This window comes from Oryctolagus cuniculus, chromosome 21 (genome assembly GCF_051225735.1).
Source record: "Oryctolagus cuniculus isolate XC-2025 breed Fujian yellow rabbit chromosome 21, ASM5122573v1, whole genome shotgun sequence".
Classification (NCBI taxonomy): domain Eukaryota; kingdom Metazoa; phylum Chordata; class Mammalia; order Lagomorpha; family Leporidae; genus Oryctolagus; species Oryctolagus cuniculus.
The window spans coordinates 34,047,191-34,062,453 of record NC_142887.1 but is presented as its reverse complement, the minus strand read 5'-3'; the positions used below and the strand labels follow the sequence as shown (position 1 = coordinate 34,062,453).

At 47.8% G+C, this 15,263-nt stretch overlaps 1 pseudogene; it reads left to right on the top strand.

Annotated features, from left to right (window-relative positions):
* Positions 1-767: 767 nt before the first annotated feature.
* LOC149119917 (U2 spliceosomal RNA) lies at positions 768-872 on the top strand (annotated as a pseudogene).
* The last annotated feature ends 14,391 nt before the right edge of the window (positions 873-15,263 follow it).

The following is a 15,263-nucleotide window of genomic DNA, read 5'->3' as shown; positions in this document are numbered from 1 at the left end:
TTTTGGTTTTTGGTTTTGTTTTTTGGCATTCCGTCTGGGTGATTTTTCGGGTTGATTTCCCTCTACTATAGGCTGCTGTGAGTCTCTACCAATATCCAGTGTAACCAGGCTGCTCTACACAGCCCGCAAGTAAACAGACAGGGTGGCTGCTCTCTGCCCACTGCAGCTCTGGATCCTGTGCTTTTTCCCCACCAGGAGGCGCTATTCAGTAACTTGAGTAGTCAGGTCTCACGACTTTGGGCTGCCCTCCCTCGAGCACCCTCAGCTCCACCTTTGGGCTCCGCCTCCGAAGGTTAGGGTGGAGGCAAAGATAGTTCTCCTTTAAGCCCGAATGTAAACAAACAAAATGGCTGCTTCCCGCCCGCTGGAGCTCCGGGGAGGCGCCAAGAGATACTGGCTTACTCAGTCTCTCAGTTAGTGTCCCTGAATCGTGCACTCTCTCCGCCGGCGCCACTCACTCTGTTCCATTTTTCTATTTCCTCCCCCACTCAGTCGTGCATGTCTCAGTGTCCGTCCCAGGGTGTGTTGGGGGAGGGGTGGCGGCAGCTGTGCCGCGGTGCTGGGCTAGTGCCCCGTCTCACCTTGGCTTCCAGCGCTGGTGCGTACACACTCCTGCTGGTGTCCTGAGTCTCAGGCATCTGCGTCCTCCACGCGTGTCCACCCTAACACCCCAGTTTGAGGAAGGGCTTAAAAACTACAAATTTTCATCCCTCTTTGAACCTTCCCTTAGTGGAGCTTCGCTGTGCTCCCTCCCTCTCTATTCCGCCATCGCTTCTCGGCCTTTTGGCTAAGATCAAGTGTAGTATCTGTTCTTATCAGTTTAATAATATAGACATTTTACGTAAGTATCGTAGAGAAATTCTGGAACTATAAAGTAAAAACTAAAATGAATAGGATGGGCCTGACAGCCCATGAAAGAGAAAGGAGTGGGGAAAAAAAGATTCAGGCTGACTTTTTGGTGTGGTGGGTAAAGCCACCACCTGGGTGCTGGCTACAGTCCTGGCTGTTCTGTTTCTGATCCATCTCTCTGCTAATGGCCTGGGAAAGCATCAAAAGATGACCCAAGTGCCTGGGCCCCTGCTACCCATGTGGGAGACCCAGATGAAGCTTCTGGCTTTGACTTGGTGCAGCCCTGGCCATTGTAGCCATCAAGAGAATGAACCAGTGAATGAAAGATCTCTTTCTCTCTCTCCATCTCTCTGACTTCAAAAATAAATTTAAAAATCTTTGAAAGAAAAAAAAGTTAACTTAAAGACAGAAAAACAGGAGCTGGAGCTGGAGCGTAGTGGGTAAAGCTACCACCTGCAGTGCCGGCATCCCATATAGATGCCAGTTCGAGTCCTGGCTGCTCCACTTTTTTTTTAAAGATTTATTTATTTTTCACTTGAGAGTCAGAGTTACACAGAGAGGAGAGGCAGAGAGAGGGAAAGAGAGGTCTTCCATCTGATGGTTCACTCCCCAATTGGCCGCAACGGCCAGAGCTGCGCCGATCTGAAGGTTGTAACTGGAGGACATCATGTTGAGTGAAATAAGCTGAACACAGAAAAATACCGCCTGTTCTCTCCTACATACAGGTGCTAAAATTTAGAACAAAAATTGGAAGTGCAGCTCTAGGGACTTGAACCAGTGCCCATATGGGATGCCGGCACTGCAGGTGACAGCTTTACCTGCTTTACCACAGCACTGGCCCCACAAACTTTGGTTTAAATCTGTGTCACAGTGGAGAATTAGACACTACTACAGTTTTAATGATTCTGTGACTTTTAAAATTTAGGAGAGAATTTGAGAACCTTTTCATCTGATGACCATTTACAGCCCTTGCCTACACTCCTGCTCAGCTACAGTCTTTTCACTCTGTACTTGCTGAACTCTTCACTTGGTGCAGCACTAAGCCTTTGGCACAATGGAAACCAAGAATGCTACCTCAAAACAAAAACAAACTCAAACACCTACAGGGGTTAGATAAAGTAGATACACAATACACACCTAAATCAAGATACAGAAGTGTTTGAGGGCCTAGCACAGTGGGTTAAAGCTGTTGCCTGTTCAGTGCCGGCATCCCATATGGGTGCTGGTTCGAGTCCTGGCTGCTCCACTTCCGATCCAGCTCTCTGCTAAGGCCCGGGAAGGCAGTGGAGGACGGCCCAAGTGTTGGAACTCTGCACCCCTGTGGGAGACTCGAAAGACGCTTTACTGCTTTACCACAGCACTGGCACACAAACTTTGGTTTAAATCTCTGTCACAGTTAAGAATTAGACACTACTACAGTTTTAATGATTCTGTGACTTTTAAAATTTAGGAGAGAATTTGAAACCCTTTTAATTTGATGATCACTTACAGCCCTTGCCTACACTCCTGCTCAGCTACGGGCTTTTCACTCTGTACTTGTTGAACTCTTCACTTGGTGCAGCACTAAGCCTTCGACCACAATGGGAACCAAGAATGCTACCTCAAAAACAAACTATTGATAAACTAAAAAAAAATTTTTCAAGTAAAAAATAAAAGAATCAAGTAAAAAATAAAAGTGTAACGATGACCAATCAACTGCGCCAGCACCCACATTAACCAGCTTTCATCACTAGGACACCACAGCTGGACAACCACAAAGGCCAACTTCCTCAACCTCAAGTCACTCCATCTTCTGCATTCTAAAACCCAGTAACAATTTCCACCTTATCACCACCCACCCTTCACATCATTCTACACACCCGCCCAACTGGAAGGCACCCAAAACCCCAACATGTGACCTCCAAGTTTCAGGACACCCTTCAGTAGACCAGGCAGTTATACAAACCAACACCGCAACAACACCGCAAGAACACGCCCTAAATATGAATACTAGTCACGCTAAAAACCATCGCCCAAGAGGTAACATGATTCCGCACCCAATACTTCCCAACGATAAACCCAAAGCATGAGAAACAGAAGCGTTGCAAGAAACCTTACACAACACACACACACACACACACACACACAATCTTAATGAAAACAGCGCAGGTTGTAATTCTCACGTGGAATTTAACCATGACCAACAACAACAACAAAAAATCCTCCCTCTATTTCAACTTCAGGAACTCACCGGCCCGGCAGCACCCGCAGCAGGACACCCAGCAGACCAGCCGCCCCCCGAGCAGCACCGAGTCCCCGACACGCACACTCCCAGCGTCCTGGAGGCTTCCTCCCGGCTCCCACCCCCGGGAGAGCGCCCCGGGCCTCCGGTCACGACCCCCACCCCGCGACGCCCCCACAGACGCTGACCACAGGACTCACCGGGCCTCAGGGGCAGCGCGGGGATGGCGACGCGATGCGCGGCACCGGGCACCGGGCACCGGGATGTTCTCCAGGCGGGAGGCGGACCCGCCCGGCACCTGGAGCCCTCGTGTCCGTGTGCCGGCCCTTTCTTCCCTCGGGGCTCTCCACAGCGTCTTCCGGTCCTGAAGGTCAAGCCTGGCGCGCGGGACATCCTGGAGGCGACAACCCTCCACCTCAGAAAATAACCACAAGACGGCTGACCCAGCCCCGGACAGCACATTTATAGCCCCGCTATTCAAATGAGGGCTCCTGAGAGGTTCACTTCCATTGGGTACCGTGGAAGGCACCAACCAACCAATCAGAAAGGAACGCTGGCGACAGCGCAAAGGCGGCCAGCCCTCGGGGCCATCTCTGAGCCACTCCGTGGTTGCTGAGCATCCTGAGGTGGCGCGGGAGTTCTCTGCGCCTGCGCAGTGATGCGGGACAGCGGGAGCACGGCACCACAGCTCCCTGCCTGAAGAGGGCGCTCCTGCGACCCGGCGGCTGCCGGCCCAGGAAGCCCGAGTGTCCCGCCCCTCCTGGCTGCCCTAGAAGCCGGGTGCTGACAGCAGTGGCTGCCTGCCCTGGCAGGCAGGTCCCCATCTCTCTCCCAGGTTCCCTGCACCGTCCCCAACCTCCCTTGTGTCCTCCCAGGCTCTGGTTGGCCTTGCCTTTTGGACCGGACCCTCGCCAGATCCCGGCGGCGGCCTGCAGTCCGCTCACCAGTGCCTCTGCTTATACAGCCGGTGCCGGGCTGGGGCTACCTCGGTGCAGGCGACTCCCTGTTCAGCGGGGGCCGGGACCCCAGTGCGTGCAAGATCTCTGTTTCTCGTCCTGTCAAGAAAAAATAAATAATGGAGCATTTTTTAAAGGTAGCCGGACGAAATAAGAAATTTGGAGACGTGAATGGACTGAAAGCCGCTTTTTCCAGGCTGAGAGACTGAGATCCCTGCTCAGAAGGTTTTGCCCTGGGCTGGATCAGACCGGAAGGCCGGGCCGTTGGGGCCACTGGACCAAGGAGGATGTGTGCTGCGGAGAGCAGCCCTGGGCGCCACACTGGGCCCAGAGTCCCTGCCACGAGTGCTCCTGGGGATGCTTTGTGCAGCTTAAATCTGAACAGTTATTCTTTGCACATAAGCCTTTGCCAGCAGAATGGAATACATTTTTTTAAAAGTGTACTGGTGGATTTCTACAATCAGAAGGGGGCCCACAGAGTCACCTGCGAGGGAGACGCCATGAGACTGACTGGCTTCATCCTCACTCTCCTGACGAGGCCACTGAACTTAAACTTGTCCTGGGGAGGCCATCTCGGGACCTCACAGAAGCAGAGTGTGTGACGGTGAGGACATGCCAGGCCTGAGACGCCTGCACTCTCTTGGGTCAATCAGAGGATTGAAAAACTCTTGAGTGAGATAATGAATGGGCATCTCAATAAATGTGTCAAATAAAAAAAGAGTCTTGTATTCTGCAGTCCTCTGAGTAGCCCCTCCGTCTCCCTGGCTGCTCAGGTCAAAATCCCAGGTGCCATCCCTGCCACCTTCCTTTCCATCTTGTCCCGCGTCTCACCAGAACCTGTTGGCTGTGCCTCCCAAAGGTATCCGGGATCCCAGCTCTCGCCACCATCTCCATGGCAACCCAGACCTAACCCGGCCTGTGCTCTTCTCAGGAACAGGTGGGCCCTGCCTGGTCCCCTGCTTGCTCACAGGAGCTGGAGTGCTCTCTCCAGGCTCCCCTTGGGGGATGCCATGCCTTTGCCTAAAGCCTCCAATGACGTCCCACCACGTCCAACACAATCAGACCTCAACGCCCCCACCCCCAGCTCAGCCCAGCCCAGCAGCTCTATCTCCTTGGTCTTTTCCCTCTGGTCATCATGGCCATCTTCCCACACCTCCAGCCTGCCCTTCTGTTTCTGGCTGGGGTCTTCCCCCTTGCCCATCTGTCTGCTTCCCCAGATGTTGGTATTTCTGTCTTGCCCTTCAGGTTTCAGATTCAAGGTCACTTCTTTGGAGAGGTCTTTTTCCACCTCCTTAGTTAATGGGAATGCAATCCAGGTCTCCCGCGTGGCTGGCAGGGACCCAGGTGTTGGAGCCGTCACCTGCTGCCTCTCGGGGTGCACATTAGCAGGAGGCTGGCATCGCGAGCAGAGCCAGGACTTGGGACGAGGCACTCTGAAACGGGAGGTAGTGTCGCACGTGGCATTTCAACCACTGCACCAGAGCCCTTTCCCTGTCTTCTCTCCCAAACAGCACCACACGACTGTCAGAAACCTCAGCCTCCTCAGCGGTGTTGTCTGTCCCCTCCACCTCCATTACCTGCACCTCTACTCTGTGAGAGCAAGGACCGGTCTTGGGCCTGACTCAGGGGCACGGATGGCAGAGGAGACAGAGGACACAGTGCGAGGTCAAGACGTTCATGGAAAATGGAAGTAAAGGATACGCTTATGTTGGTGCCCCAAATATTGAATTCAGGCATAGTTTTTTTCCCCATAACATTCACTTTTCATGAACCTTTTGAATTCTCCTTGTATATAGGCAAGTACGTCGAGGTAGGACCTGAAGGCAGGACTCACTTACTGAAGGCAAAGGGCAGAAGCCAGATGAGGAGCCCCCGGCCATAGCAGGGGAGAGGCCTGGAGAGTTCTCTGGCCTTAGGTGTGGTGGCAGGAAGCCCACGACCAGACTCTGCCCCCAGCATTTTCCCTGGTGCTGGGCTCCCAGACCCTGAGGCCGGCATCGTGCCTGGGAGGCAAAAATCCCCTGACTCCTGCTCCGCTTGCCCATGTGCCTTCCAGCGGAGCAGAGCAGCAGCTCTGGCGTCCTCGGGGCGCATGCCTGGCTACAGTGAATCCCGCTGAGAGGGCGGAGCAGGAGCAGGGGTCCTGCTCCAGCCAGTTGGTCTAGAGAAGGCAGGCGGGGGAGGGGGGACGTTTTTATGCCAAGGGCCATTTGGGTAATTGTAACATCATTTGCAGGCCATACAAAATCACAAAATGCTGTAGATGTATTGAGTTTTGAGTCTCGCCTGTGGTTGCCCTGGCAGGGCTTTCCATGGCTTGCGGGCTGAACGTTCTCCACCCCTGCTCTGGAGAACGGAGCCCCTGAGATGAGTCTGGAAGAAGGCACTGGCCAGGTGTGGGGGAGCAAACAGATATTTCTGGCAAAGCAAACGGTCCATGCAAACGATGGGGTGGGGAGTGGCTGCAGAAGGACCTCGGAACTACAGGTTGTTTGGAGCGGCTGGGACCTGGCACGGAGAGGCCAAGGCCCACAGGTAGGCAGCGCTAGGTCACAGCGTCCTTCAGCACCGTGCAGGGACCTGGGGAAGGCTCTGCTGCTCTGCGCTGTTTCGCAAAAGAAGGTTTAAGACTCAAACATTTGTTTTTGGGGAAATTGTGCTTTCGAAGTCTTAAGGATGCAGTGATCAAACCATTAACTGGGATTTCATTTGAACTTCAGTGTGGCTGAAAGGGATGCTCAAACTAATCATCACCTCAGGAGGGGAGGTGGGAGGAGGCTGTTTCTGTGCAGGATGAAGTCTCTGAGCACAATGCATCCATGAGCAACAGAAGGAAATCTTCCTACAGCCAAATACGAGCGAGTCAGGGAGAATCAGGGCCATTTTGCACCATCCGAGGCATGGGTGAGCATGGATTACATCATAAAGGCAGGACAGCGAATGAGAGCTCTCCCTTCCCCTCCATGCACAAGAGGGAGCTTGGACCAGGTTTGCCATCGAGGAGGAAATAATCTCTCAGGGAGCAAACGACCCCACAGTGGGAACTCCGGAAGCGCAAGACACCCTCCTAGGGCGACTCCTGCAAAGCCTATGCCAGTGTGAAAGCAAAGCCCCTCCCACCACCCCATGTGGTGGCCGTGCCGACACCCACCTTCTCATTGACTCTCTTGCAAAAGATGGCAAGTAGGAAGATGGCAGTAATGGGCGGCGTCAAGTAACTCCTGACTGCCTGCTTGTATTCATAGAGTGTTTCGCTCTGGAGCGTGTTCATAATAGGGACCCAGACAATGGTGACAGCAAACAAGATTATAACAAAAAACCTGTGAATTGAAATCAACATCAATGAGAGTTGGATAGGTTCTTTTTCCCTGCCAAAAAAAATCTACAAACCCATAAATGATTGATTCAACTGTTCATTCACTTAGATTCAGGTGCCCATTTATGAGTGTGAGGGCAGAGCAGCCAGGGGTGACATTAAACACAGATGGATGTCACAGGGCTGCGGACAAACGTCATTGATGATGATGACTTCTTCTTCTACTTCTGTTTTAAAATACTTGCTGATTTATTTGCAAGACAGAGAGAAATAAAGATGGAGAGAGAGAGAGAGAGCAAGAGACAGAGACAGAGCAAGCTCCCATAGGCCAGTTCACTCCCTAAATGCCATGAAGGTTGGGGGCCAAAGCTCAGAGTATGGAACTCAGCCCAGGTCTCCCACATGGGTGGCAGGAACCCAGGTACTTGAGCCATCGCCTGTTGCCTGTTACCTCCCAGGGTGTATATTCACAGGAAGCTGGGATCAGGAGCTGGAGCCAGGAGTTGGACTCTGATGCGGCACAGGGACATTCTACCTGGCATCTTGTTAGTATGCCAACTGCCCACTTCTCAACTTCTGAGTATCTATTTGTTTGTTACTGCATAATGGATACATTTTCACCAAATTTGGAGGCTACAGTTAGGGCAGTTAATCTTAAGATATAGAGTACATGGAATATACTAATTTCTTGATGAATACCACATTTGCAAACATTTCAGAGAGATTACTATGGCACATGGTTTTAAAGACTTCAATAAGTTGAGGTGGATATTAAGGCACAGTGGGTTAAGCTACTGCTTATGACTCCTACATCCCATATTGGAGTGTGTGGTCTGAGTTCCGGCTACTCCATTTTTGCTCCAGCTTCCTGCTAGTGCACACCCCAGAAGGCAGATGATGGCTCAAGTACTTGGGTGCCTGCCACCCATTTGGGAGACCTGGATGGGGTTCTGGGCTCCTGGTTTTGGCTTGGCCCAGCCTCCGATGTTGTGGGCATCTGAGGACAGAACCAGCAGATGGAAGCTCCCCCCACCACCCTTCTTTCTCTTTCACTCTGCCTTTTAAGTAGATGAAAAAATAAACATTAAAAATATTTAAGCTAGCTAAATCCAGACAATGTTGGTGAAAATTTTAAGGAACTAGGGGGAATGCTACAAATGTTATTACTTTTTCTAAATAAGTAATGTTAACGTGCATCCATACACAAGGGGCTTCAAAAATTTACAGAACATTGGAATCAAAACTAATGCAAGTTTTCTGTAACTTTTTGAAGCCCCCTCATGGAAAATTACACTAGGTCAACTTTCACCACAAAGGTGAGTAAATCTTGGTTGCTATGTCAACAAGGGCTGAAAATTTAAATTTTGAGAGGGTGAATGTAACTTTGAAAAACCCATCGATAGTTGAAGAAGGACTGGAAAGGTGATTTCGAGTTCTGGCAGGGATGGAATAGCTGCCCAGGACTAACCAGCCGTGGGTGACGATGAGAGATTCTGGGTCAGCTATAAAAACAACATCAAGACACTGAAGAGCAGCCAGAGCAGGCAGAAACGGGAGAGATTCAACCCGTGAAAGAAAGGCACCATCCTAGGTGATGTCTCCACGTACCCAGCTTTTCTCTTGAGGGTCCTCCCTGGACTTCATGACATGGGGTGGCTAGAAGTTAAGCCCCATTCTTTTTAATAAACTTTTATTTATTTATCTGAGAGGTAGAGTTATAGACAATGAGAGGGAGAGACCGAGAGAAAGGTCTTCCATCTGCTGGCTCATTCCCCAAATGGCCACAATGGCCAGAGCTGTGCCAATCCAAAGCCAGGAGCCAGGAGCTTCTTCCGGGTCTCCCACACAGGTACAGTGGCCCAAGGACTTAGGCCATCTTCTACAAGCCCCATTCTTATTGAGCTGAGACGACAGAAGACAAAGGCTGGGGTGTCAGAGTGATTCAAAGTCTTGGGAGTGATTCCAAAATGAGGGAGCCATAGAGCAAGGGCTGCACATCTTTAAGCTCCCTTGGCCCTGGCTGCCCCTTGAACTCTACATGTGTGGGAGAATCTCCAGAATCCACCAATGAGCAACCGCTGGAAGGCAGAAAAAGCTGAGCAAAGATTTCAGCTGCTGCTTATTGTCGGGGAGACACTAACTGGAGCTGGAATCCCATGAAGCTACAGGGGTTACAGAACTAACCTCAGGCTTTCCCTGATCCTCATGACTTGGGTGTACAGACTGCATCCCAGGGTTCAGAGTCTGCCGCGTGGCACGTGTTGTGGAGCAGCAGGTTAAGCTGCCACCTGGGAGAACCGGCTGCTGCTCCACTTCTGATCCAGCTCCCTGCTAATGCACCTGGGAAAGCAGTAGAAGATGGCCCAGGTGCTGGGACCCTTGCCACACATGGGGGAGACCTGGATGGAGTTCCTGACTCCTAGATTTTGCCTGGCCCAGCCCTGGCCATTGTGGCTGTTTGGAGAGTGAGCCGGCAGACAGACAATCTTTGTCTCTTCCTCACTCTCTCTGCAACTCTGCCTTTCAAATAAATAAATATTTAAAAAATTTGCCCTAAGACTAAGAGCAAAACTGAAACAACCCACCTAGCAAGTAAAAAGCAGATCTTCAAGTTGAAGGTGATGAGCTGGTAATTTACCTGACTTCTAGGACACAAATTGATACTCTTAGATGATTAGCTACAATGTCTACTATCCATAAAATTTACTAGGCATGTGAAGAAATAAAAAATGGGCCCCATAGGCAAAAAAAAAGCTACCAATAGAAACTGATTCCAAGTTGCCTCACACACATTTCAATGGGCAAAGGACTCCAATGCAGCTATTACAGCTATATTAAAGGTCTAATAGGAAATGATAGTTATCATTGAATAGATGAGACATCATGACAGAAAACTGGAAACCGTAAAATATTTTAAAAGATCCAAATTTCCAACATTAAATCCCAATTCATTAGTGGAACTGAAAAATTCACTGGTTGGCCACACCCATGGTTAGGAAATTGGCAGAAGAGACAGCCAATAAACACAAAGGCAGAACTAAACTCAAAACCACAGAAAAAAATTATTGATAAACAGAGCCTTCGTGATCTGTGGATTGATATCAAATAGCTAATATACATGTCAATAAATCACAAAGAAAGAGAATGGAATAGAAAAGTAGGCAAAGTAGTAATTGCATAAATTTTATGACAACTATTAATTTATAGATTTGAGAGGCTCAGCAAAACCCAAGCAGGAGATACACACATGCATACAACACACACAACACTGTGACACTGTTGAAAAAAGAAGAGAAAACACTGAAAGCCAAAAGTACAAAATATATTACGTAAGAGGGCAGCAATGTGAATCATGGCTAATTTCTTATCACAAACAAGAGAGTAGAAGAGAATAAAATAGCATCTTAAAACTAGTAGAGGCCGACGCTGCAGCTCAATAGGCTAATCCTCCGCCTGTGGCGCTGGCACACCAGGTTCTAGTCCAGGTTGGGGCGCCGGATTCTGTCCCGGTTGCTCCTCTTCCTGTCCAGCTCTCTGCTATGGCCCGGGAGTGCAGTGGAGGATAGCCCAAGTGCTTGGGCTCAAAACACTAAAAATAAACTACCGTATGACCCAGAAATCCCACTTCTGGGTATATATCCAAAGGAAATGAATTCAGCATCTCAGAGAAATACTTACATCATGTCCATTCCAGGATCATTTACAATAGCAAAGTGTCCATCAAGAGATGAATGGATAAAGAAGATACGACACATACGAAAACAATACATAATCAATAATATCCATAAGGCTGAATGTTATTCAGATAAAGAAAAGAAGGAATCTTGCCATTTTTGATAGAATGGATGACTCTGGAGGACACTATACAAAGTGAAATAAGCCAGACCTGCATATGTGAAATCTTTAAAAAGTCAAGTTTATAGAAGCAGAGAGTAGAATGGCAGCTGCCAGGGCTAGGGGCGGGGAACGCAGATGTGGGAAGATGTTGATCAAAGGGTACAAACTCTCAGGAACCAGATGATCAAATTTTGGAGAATTTAATGTAGATCATGGTGACTGTAATTAAGAATATTTGAGGTGGGGTGGCAAGGCTGTGGCATAGAGGGTAAAGCCAGCATCCCATATGGGCACCAGTTCAAGTTCCAGCTGCTTTACTTCCAATACAGCTCATTGCTAATGCATCTGGGTAAAGCAACAGAGGACGGCCCAAGTCCTTGGGCACCTGCACCCACACAGGAGACCCAGATGAAAATCCTGGCTCCTGGCTTCAGCCTGGCCCAATTGCAGACATCTGGGGAGTAAACCAGCAGATGGAAGATTTCTCTTTCTTTCTCTAGGAGACAGCATTGTGGTCTGCCACCTGCCACACTGGCATCCCGTACAAGTACCAGTTCATGTCCCAGCTGGTCCACTTCCCATCCAGCTCCTTGCTAATGGTCTGGGAAAAGCCGTGAAAGACAGTCTAAGCATTTGAGCCTTTGTCTCCCCTGTGGGAGAACTGGATGAAGCTCCTGGCTCCTGGCTTCAGGCTGGCCCAAACCTGACTGTTATGGTCATTTGGGAGTGAACCAATACAGAATCAATCAATCAATCTCTCTCTCTCTCTCTCTCTCTCTCTCTCTCTCTCTGCCTCTCTGTTCTTCCATCCACTGGTTCACTCCCCAGATGGCTGCAATGGTCAGGGCTGAGCCAGGCCGATACCAAGAGCCTCACCCAGGTCTCCCCATAGGTGGCAGGGACCCAAACACTTGGGCCATCTTCTGCTGACTTTCTCAGGCCGTTAGCAGGGAGCTGGATCAGAAGTAGAGCAGCTGGGACACGAATTGGCACCCATATGGGATTCCAGCATCATAAGTGGCAGCTTTTACACTCTATACCACAAGCCAGCCTCAAGAATAGATCTTAAATGTCTTCACTACACAAACACATAAGTAACTATGTTTGGTGAAGGACATCTGAATTAATTTGATAATGGTAATATTTACACAAGGTATACATGTATGTTTCCATCACACTACACCTTGAATGGATATAATTTTTACTTGACAACTATACCTCTCTCCCTTGTAACAGCAAAAACAAAATATGACCGCTCATCTGTGGATAAATGAATACCCATAATACATATTCCCACAGAGAAGTTCAAAATAATATGGTTGGTCTATGGGAACTGGTGTAAAAAGAAGTTCAAAACTATTAAGTGAAAAAAAATATTTGGACAAAGGCTGGCATTGCGGAACAGAGGGCTTAGGGCATCACTTGCAATGCCACTATCCCACATCAGAGTACCAGTTAGAGTCCCAGCTGCTCCCGTTCTGATCCAGCTTCCTGCTAAAGTGCCTGGGAAGGCAGCAGATGATGGCCCAGGTACTTGGGCCCCTGGTACCTTTGTGAGAGGCCAGGACAACTTTCCTGGCTCCTGGCTGCGACTTAGCTATTTTGGCCAATTGAGCTGTAACCAGCAGATGAAAGATCTGTTGTTTTTTTCTTTCAAATCAATAAATCATTTAAAAAAATCTGAAGAACAACATCATGTTTCCTATTTATGAAAAATAAAGCCATACATTTTTATATATGAGTGCATGTATATTTAAATGTATAGAATAAAATACATAAAATGGAATAGAATCTCATTGTCTAATAGAAACATAGTATCAGCCACAAATGCAATTTAAATTCTCTAAGAATCACATACAACGTAAAAAAAGAAAAGCAAAACTAATTTAAATATTTTCTTTAATCCAATATATGGCCATAATACTGTAAAAATATTAAAAACTTAGCAAGCTTGCATTCTTTTTATTTATTCTAAGCTTCAAAGTCCAGAGTGCATTTTACATTTATATTACATTTCAACTCAAACTACCCGCATTTTAACTGTTTGATAACCACACATGGTAATGGCTACCATTATTGGACAGTATCACATTCAAAAGATCCACTTCAAACTGGTAACACTAGTACTTTTGGAAAAGACCAGGTTTAATCTTTTACACTGATAACTAAAAATCATTGCTTATGTAATGATAAAATTTAACAATAAACAATAAAAGAGTATGGGAACCCTACAGATGGCTGAGAAAATAACCCTATTCAAAGGGCTGTTGACCTCCTGGATCTAGGAGAGATACCAGAGAAAAATAAAACTGAAATAACTTTTAGGGGCCTGCATTGTGGTGCAGTGAGCCAAGCCACCACCTAAGACACAGGCTTTCTTCAAGTGCTGGTTCGAGTTCCGGCTGTTCCACTTCTGGTCCATCTCCTTGTTAATGTGTCAGGGAAAGCAATGGATGATGGCTGAAGTGCTTGGACCCCTGCCACCCATGTGGGAGACTCAGACGGAGTTCTTGGTTCCTGGTTTCAGCCTGGCCCAGCCCCAGACACTGCAGCCATTTGGGGAGTGAACCAGTGGATGATCCACTCTCTCGCTCTCCCTTTCTCTCTGTAACTTTGTTTTTCAAATAAATAAATAAGTCTTAAAAGAAAAAGACAATATAATTTATAATAATGCATGTACAGGGGCTGGTGTTGTGGCGCACTAGGTTAATCCTCCACCTGTGGCTCCGGCATCCCATATGGGTGCCGGTTCTAGTCCCAGTTGCTCCTCTTCCAGTCCAGCTCTGTGATGTGGCCTGGGAAGGCAGTGGAGGATGGACCAAGTGCTTGGGCCCCTGCACCCACATGGGAGACCAGGAGGAAGCACCTGGCTCCTGGCTTCGGATCGGTGCAGTGCCAGCTGTAGCGACCATTTGGGGAGTGAACCAACGGAAGGAAGACCTTTCTATCTCTCTCTCTCACTGTCTGTGACTCTATCTGTCAAATAAATTTAAAAAATGCATGTACATACTCATATTATCTCTCTCTCTCTCTCACACACACACACATATCTACAACCTAAGTATAAAGCCAAAGAAAGATACTCAATAGTTCTACATTGAAAAGTTTTAAACATTGCTAGAAGAAATTTTACAAAACATTTAGTAAATGAAGAAAAACACATGTTTATGGTATATAATATTAAAATATACTTACAGATTCAATGCTACCCAAATCAAAATTCCAAATGGATGTTAGGGCAGAGGAAAGGGAAATTGGTAATCGAATTCTATAATATATTTGCATACGTAAAGAACCTGGAATAGCCAAAGCAAACTTGAAGTAGCACAAAGCTTAAAAACTACATTATCAGACATCTGGATTCATTAAAGAGCTACCGTAATTAGGCTATACACTATTGGCATAAAGCTAGACACAAAGACCAACAGCACAGAATCTAGAATCCTTAAAAACCTTATAACTCACTATGACAAAAGTAGCACACAGTGCTGTCCTGAGGATATAGAGTATTGGCTGGGTCAACTGGATATTCAAATGGGAAAATGCCCTGAACTTTGATCTCTATCCCAAACCAAACAGAAAACTCAATTCCAAGTGGCTACAGACCTAAACACAAATGGTAAAAAGACAAAGACTCAGAGAATGTCTTCATGACTTTGGGATACACAAACATTTTCTTAAACAGGATGTGAAATGTATCATAACAATTAACAGGATTGAAAATTTAGATTTCACCAACATTTGGGATGAGAAGAAAAGATGGGAATTGGAAAGAGGTCTTCCTCAGAGGAAGCTCCTGGCTCCTGGCTTCAGATCAGTGCAGCTCCAGCCATCATGGCCAACTGGGGAGTGAATCAGAGGATGAAAGATCTCTCTTTCTCTCCCTCTCCCTCTCCTTCCTGTGTGGAACTCTTTCAAATAAATAAACAAATCTTAAAAAAAAGAAAAGAGGTCTTCAGTGAGGCAGAGATGATTTAACTAAACTTGGAAAATGTTTCTAGGGATTTAAAGGTGTGGTCTTGGGGCTGGCACTGTGGCCTAGTGGGTAAAGATGCTGCCTGCAGTGCCAGCATCCCATATGGGC